Genomic DNA, 7,737 nt, shown 5'->3' with positions numbered 1-7,737 from the left:
TATGGGTTTTCATTCAATAAATTAGTTTTGTCTCCATATTATCGATTATGATTCACTATTTATCTTGTCTTATGATTTGAATACTTGTTTGATCGAGTCGCGAATCGTTTGATTTTGTGTTCATATCTATTGCTAGATTAGGATTTATTATACGCAAAAGTGATAGAATCATGATTACAAGTAGCATGATTGTGGTTATTGCTTGTAGTGATACATCCTATTAGTCACATGTGAGTCATAACCTTTGTTAAAACGGATTAGTGCTTTTACACATTCGTTTGTATTGATTAGTCTTATTTCATAGAACTTAGTGCTCTTAGGGAGTTAAACTTAATTGTGCTTTTTTTACACTTTAAGTTGCTTTTTAGGAAGAATTCACATTCACATCTTTTAATGTGTTTGTTGATGACAAGAGAAAATTAGCGGGATATTCTTGCGATCAAGGTATCCTAGGACTTTTGATAAAAGTTGAGATTAAATATCAATTCTAGTTATTGTTACAAATTCATGTTTGTGAATGAAAATTAATCCTTAACTAATATCTTTTCATCTTATTGATTTGCTTGTTTATTTCATTATTTGTTTTTAGTTTATTTTCCTTTATATAAAAATCAGAAATCCCCCCTTGTTTATATAGGAAACCGAAACAACTTGACAACCTAGATCCTCTCTGTGGGAACGATCCTTTCTTACCCTTGCTATATTTTATATTTTGAGTAGTGAGAAAGTAATTTATTTTTGACGCATACGACAACGATCAAATTATGGCGTCGCTGCCGGGGAGGCAGCGGTTGTCACTTGTTTTTGGTTTCTTTTTTTTCTTTTTTTTTTATTTTCTGATTTTTAACCTTGTTTTGAGAATCGTGTTTCAGATACTTATTTCTCATGGATGGAGCATATTGGAACAATGGATACGGTTTCCAACAATCTCAACAACATGACAACTTCCAACAATTTCAGGGGTATAATCAAAACCAATTCATTGGCTATGACCAATATTCCATGGATCCTTATGGTTTTCCTCAACAACCTTATGGCGGGTATGTGTGTGAACAACCACAATGATGGGAGGATTCTTATGCTCGTGAACAAAAAGTATCTGACTTTCTAGACAAAGTTTCCAACTTTATACAACAAGAGTTCCAAAAAGATAAAGAGGTTACAGAAGAGAAACTCCAAGAACTTCGTGAAGGTATTGCTAACTTACAAAGAGGTATTGATCAAATCAAAGAAGAAAGGTATGAGGAAGAACTTTGCTTTAAAAACAATAACTATTCTAATGTGCCTATGGTTTGTGTTGAATATTTGATTGATGCTAATGTTGAAAAGGGCCAACCTTTGGGGTCTTTCGTTGATAATTGTGTAACTACCTCAACTCTTGATCTTAATAATGATCATTCACCTATTCAAAAGGATGAGATTGAGATTAGGAATACTAAATTCAGCGAGAACCAATCTTATGTTAACTATGAAAGTGATGATGATTATGAAGATACATCGCTTGAACCAACTCATGGTGACATTTCCCAAAAGTGTACAATGGAATCTTTTTGGGATCAAAATGAAGACGAAGAGGAATATGTTGACACTTGTCTAGATTACTCAAGCATTGATCTTAATAATGATCAAAATCCTATTCAAAGGGTGGAGCTTGAGGATGATGCATTTTTGAGTCTTCTAAAAAAGTTCCTTATAGCGAAATTTGCAGCCGCAAAAGAGTTTGAGCCTAATGATGACGAGTATGTTGAGAATGTGACCGTTATGACCAATATTGTGGAAGACCCAATTGATCTTGCAAAGGATTATAATGATGATGTTAATGCCGAGACTTTAGTTAAGGTAGAAACGGATTAAGAATGGTTGCAAGGTTTGATAGAGGACCATGATATAAAAGAGGTGAATAATTCACTTGAGTTTTTTAAGGATGGAGAGGATTATGTGATACAAGAGACTGTGCAAGGTTTGTCTAACCCTTTGCATATTGTTTCTTCTCCTTTACCTCTTGTTGGTTTGAATGTATGTGCTTCGAGAATATTGTTGAATGACTTTGTTTCTCGATTTCCGCCATTAGAAACATTTGATTCTCATATTATGAATGTTTGCATAGAAGAAACCATAGAAGTTCCTGAATTTTATGTTCTTTATACACTTCCAAGTGTGGACAAGAATAAGTGTGGGGGAAACTTCTATTGGGCTATAGATTCACTTTTGCTTTATTATACTAATGTTTGTGTGAAGTTACTATTTGCAAAACAGGTTACATGGAAGGATCCCCAACTTTTCAGATTATTGGTGTATGGGGAATTCGTCTTGCAAGTCGGGCTGACGACTTTAAACCAAGCGCTAAATGGGAGGCAACCCATAGGATGAGTATTTCTTGCCTTGTATTTATTTCTTGTCTTGTTTTTAGCTTTTTCTTGTCTCGTATTTACTTTTTCTGATTTCTTGTCGCATATCATTATAAGATTTCCCACCTTGACTTTCTTTGGACGATTCAATTTACATTGAGGACAATGTAAAGTTTAAGTGTGAGGGAGTGGTTAAGCATTTGCATTGTAAATTTTTCATTTTTTTCAACTTTTGTGTAAAATAGTGAATAAACAAACTCCAACTTGTGGTTAGTTTAGAGTCACATAGTATACATGTGGCTAAGATTACATCGAGATTCTCATAAGAGTGACTGAACTTAGAGATGACAGAGAACATGATCGGGTTTCTTACTTGTATGAGAGTTAAAGTTGGATTTAATCATCCCAGTGGCAAATGAGGTGCAGACTGAATTCAGTATTAGAGTACTGGTCCCGTATAGTGGAGACTACCCATTGTTACATCATGTGAGGCACCGACCTTCACTTCTTTGTACCTGTCTAAATATGTGCTTTTAGAGTGTGTGTCACCGTACGTAAACTCCGGGTAGAATGGTGAGCTACCCAACCTCCCACCAATAGAAGCACTCCTTTGGTCTCTTGAGTACTATTTTATCAATCATGATGGTGACATCGAATTGCTAACTTACATATCACTTGTAATCTTGTTCGCAGTTAGCACCATCCATTTTATCTCTCTCTACACCAACAGGTCCATAGAAACACCATCATCATCAACAAGAGGAGCATCACAAATTCGAAGGAAAGTTGAAGACGTTTAAGGTTTACAAGCAACGGTACAGAAATGAGCAGATTTCAAATTCAAGTAAAGCAACAAGACAAGGAGCAGAATTTTTATAAGTTGAAGACTATTGTACAAGAGCGAATATTATCAAGATGAGAATTCAAGAAGTTTATGATATCGAGACATACAGTTTGTGAACAATCGAGCGGTAAAGTACTTACACCATGGCCTTTGTACTTGCATTTTTATTTTATCTTTATTTTGTATTATTTTCTCTTGTCTCAAAAAAAAAAAAGACAAGAGAAATTTTTTATTAGGTTCATCATTAGTTTTCATATTTTGTTTATTTTCATTTTGTATTTACTTTATTTATCTTGCATGTTAAAAAAAAATCATTGCATCATATTTTGGGTTTGTATAGCTTGTTTTTAGTTTTGTAATCTTTCAATAAAGCCAATGGAAAGAAGGAATATCCACAATGAAGTTTCAAGCAACAAGGAATTATAGGAAAAAATCACATTGTCAAGATTCTACGAAGTTCAAGAGTTATCATCGACAGTTGAAGACCGAAGACGAAGATGAAGATAAGGATTGAAGACCGAAGACGTTTCTATGGATGCTGTGAGAGTGATGCTAACTGCACGCCGAACGGATAACGAGGCAAGTAAGCATATTCCCACCTTCGTTAAGTGGTTGATTTCCTTTCTTAGAGATCGTCAGAAAAATGGGTTTTCAAAACAATAAAAGATGTGGGTTTTCAAAGCAATTCGGAGGGTTTTGCCTTCCTACAATTCAACGTGTCGCAGGATTCTGTCTTCATTCCTACCTGGACACATGTGTGACCCATAAAAAACTGTTTATTATTGAGAGCAACTTCATGAAACCCTTTCTTGTGAGGCAGAGTCGAGACTCTTGATCACTCCGAACCCGAATTTCTTTCGAGAAGGGATGATTATTTCTCTCTCAACTTTTAAGGATGAGATTGTGTTCATTTATGTGTCTAACTTCTTATTACTAGTGTGCGGAATTTCTATGTCTTCTTAGCGCGTTGGATGCTATCATTACGGAGAACTAGTAAGTTGGAAATATAGGTTTTGTGGGTATATCTCTAGTAAACCCTCACGAGACTATAACTCGTCCACTAGGGACACCTAGGGGTTCAAAGGCTTCTAATACATGCTAATTGTGACCTTATCCTCGACGACACAGAGTCGTATGCATGTTTTAGAATTATTTTGTTTGATTTGCTCGAGGACTAGCAAAGTCTAAGTGTGGGGGAATTTGATAGGTGTTGTAAAACACCTAGTTTTATATATATTGTTTATGCTTTCTTTGCGAGTTTGTTGTAAAATATGTATCTTATGTTTGGTTTTGAGTTATTAGGTACTTTGGAGTCATATGGAGCAAAAAAAGGAGAAATTAGCCGTTTGGAGTGAAAAGAGCAAAAAGATCAATTCACAGGCATTATTTGGAGCAAGCTAGGTGGTGCAAGAGGAGTTATGCAGGAAATTAAACTGGCAGTCTCCTAGAATCACAATTGAACAACGAATTAGGCTGTCGGTTCTCTGAAACCAACAAGCCATGTATGAGCTTGTTAGCCCTTAATCATCAAGAGGGGTGCCAATAATAAATTCATTTTCCTACACATAACCCAAAAGTCCGAGAGATTAGCTTTTATTTCATCTCCTCTCCCTGAAACCAATGGCGGCTCCATTGCTGTTGTCGAGCGATTCCACTGAACTGAAAATTGAGAGATTATTGAGAAGAATTAGGTGATGGGTTCTTGTGGTTGTTTTTCAAAGGTGAGAAGAATAAGAACTGGTGCTGTGATGATGAGGTTGAACTCGATTTCATAGAGGAAGAACAGAAAATCTAGGGTTTGTGTTTGATGTTGGTTTGTGAGGAGATTGATGACTATTTGAGAGTTTGTTAAGGAATAGAAGATGGGTCTGAGACGAATTGGGGTTTTGAGAAGTCAGGCAAGTTGAACTGAAATAATGAGTGGTTGAGATGGTGAATTTGGGTTTCTGAAGCTGAAACCGAATGGGTTCTGTCAGTGATGAAATGGGTTTGGTCGATGTTGGGGTTTGAATTAAGGAACAAGGAGATGAATTTGCTGTCAATTTGAAGCTGTGAAGGAAGATGATTCATGAGCTGTTGAGATCATTAGGGTTCTATTTGAGATGGGTCTATAGTGTTCGGTGTTGGTGTTGTAATGTGGGTTGGCTATGATTTTCAGCCAAGGATTTGGACAAGGATATTTGGAGTAATTGGTTTGAGATGTTGTTGCAGTTACAAAGTGTTGGCTAGAGTGTTACAGGTCAAGAGCTGGACATGGCCTGGAAAGGGTTCAGCTGGACGGGAATTGCAAGTGCAGAGCTAAGTTTGAGAAGAACTGGTGATGCTGTGTTGCAGAGAGAACTTAAATGGGAAATGCAGACAAGATAAAATCGCTAGGCAGTGATGCTTATGTATTGCAGCTGCAGCAGCTGCAGTTGAGCGTCTGAGATGCTGCGAGGAATGTGTTGCCAGGGTTTTGAGTTCGGAGATTGAATGGGTCTTGTGGATGAGTCAGGTGAAGTATTGGTTGGTTGCTATGAAGAATGGAAGGCTAAAGCTGCAGTTGCACAGTTGCAGGAACAAGGCTCGAGGCCTTGTTGCAGTTGAGAATGGCAGCTGAGCTGCAAGTGCTGGTTGCAGTGCAACTGGTGCTGGTGGGTTGTGTTGCAGGAATGGAGATGGAGAATGGCAGGATATGGCTTTGGAGGTGCGCTTACTGATTGCAGAGAGATATGGCCTTGTGAACTGTAGAAGGCAGTGATGCAGAATAATGAATTTGAATGTGTATGGGGTGCTGCTCAGATGGCAAGAGAACACGAAAACAAGGAATGTGTTGATGCTGAAAGCAGGATGAGCTGGTAACAGCAATGCATGAAGAAGGCTTATGAGACCAATGAAAATGGAGAGTATATGAAGTTGCTACTGCTAAATGATTCTGGTGGTGTCTGCAGCTGAGAAAGAACCAAGAAGTGTGAAGTGCTGTGATTTCAAGTTGACAAGAGCTTTGTATTGCTGTTGCTTTGAATGAGTTGCAGAAGGTTCAAATGGTACATGAATTGATATAGATGTATGCTAGGAGCTGAAGCTGTGCAGGGGAAGCTGCTACTACAACCTGGTGGTGCGGAAGAAACAATGAAGAGCTGGTGGGCTGGAGGAACTGAATTGCAAATGTGGAGCTGGCGATGTAGCTGCAGTTTGGTTGGTAGAATGGGTCTTAGCTGAAAGTGTTGGCGAGGCAATTGAAGCAGAAAAGAACGGACTGGTGGTCTGCAATTGGAGCTATTGAGTTACAGGGAAGATGAGATGAAGTTCAGAAGAATGCAAATATAAAGAAAGGAGGAAGCTGTGAGATCGGTGCAGCTATAGAAACTGAGATTGTGAGCTCGAGATGGATGAGGATGTTGTTAATGTCTACAGATGGCAGTGGACTGCAGCAGCTGGAGTTACAGTGAAGCCGCGGACTTGGTGTTGCTGCCAGCTGAAACTGAGGCTGAGCTGACGTCCTGTAGCAGAAGGATGAAATGGTATTGCAGTGAAGGCAATATGGTGGATTGCCTACTGGTGGTGCTGTTGTCGCAGTGATTGTTGCAGTCATGATGAAGCTGACTTGGAATTGCAGGTGGAATTGAAGCTAAAACAGATGGAGTTTGCAGCTGTGCTTTGGTGGTGTTGCTGTTTTGGGCATGGGCTGTAATGGAATTGGCTATATGGTGGCATTACAGTTGAACTGGAGACGTAACGGCTTGATTGAATGTACAGGGAAGAGCAGTACCAGGAAAGGAGATGCTGCTGTTCGCTGTTGGCGCAGCCATGAACAGAATTGCAATGGAGTTGCAGCTGAAATTGTCGTGACTGAATGGAATGTGAATGAATCGGGTAGTCTCTGATTCGGTCGAGTCGACTCACCGATCCAGGTCTGACTCTGTATTTGGACTGTGTTTGACTGGGCTTTGCTATTGGGCAGCAGAGACTCAGTTTGGTAATGGGCTAAGCTAGTACGTGAATTGAAGGAGAAGAGGAAGTCTATAAAAGGTTTGGTGAACACCACAGATGGAGGATATTATCTTCTCTTCTACTTTTGGTTCTAGGGTTAAAAACATGAGTTTTCTTTTTCTCCTTCTTATGAACTCCTATGCCATCGGTACTTAATTTTATTATTGGTTAAGGAATAAGTTGGATTTCCAAATATGGGTTTTGTCTCCATATTATCGATTATGATTCACTATTTATCTTGTCTTATGATTTGAATACTTGTTTGATCGAGTCGCGAATCGTTTGATTTTGTGTTCATCTCCATTGCTAGATTAGGATTTATTATACGCAAAAGTGATAGAATCCTGATTACAAGTAGCATGTGTAGGATCAGAATCTCGCAGCAATAATGCCTCAGCGAAATTATTAACAACACAACACAGCAGCGTCGCTGAATAACTTCGGAAACGAAATAATAAACGACGTCAGCTAAATCATGAGAAAAATGTGATGGTCCTGCGAAAATTAGAGAGTTTGCGAGATTAACATTTGTAAGGATGCGAGAATGTCGCAAATCATATCCGAAAATAAAGG

The 7,737-nt window shown here is 38.4% G+C and overlaps 1 long non-coding RNA gene across 1 annotated transcript; it reads left to right on the top strand.

Moving 5' to 3' along the window:
• Positions 1-3,719: 3,719 nt before the first annotated feature.
• On the top strand, positions 3,720-7,352 carry LOC113355981. Its single transcript, XR_003362713.1, has 2 exons — positions 3,720-3,775; positions 4,495-7,352. It is a non-coding gene; the product is annotated as an uncharacterized LOC113355981 (long non-coding RNA).
• Positions 7,353-7,737: the final 385 nt, after the last annotated feature.

Source organism: Papaver somniferum, chromosome 3, assembly GCF_003573695.1.
Source record: "Papaver somniferum cultivar HN1 chromosome 3, ASM357369v1, whole genome shotgun sequence".
NCBI classification, from domain to species: Eukaryota; Viridiplantae; Streptophyta; class Magnoliopsida; order Ranunculales; family Papaveraceae; genus Papaver; species Papaver somniferum.
Note: the sequence above shows the minus strand (reverse complement) of the source record. Positions and strands in the feature narration are given on the sequence as shown.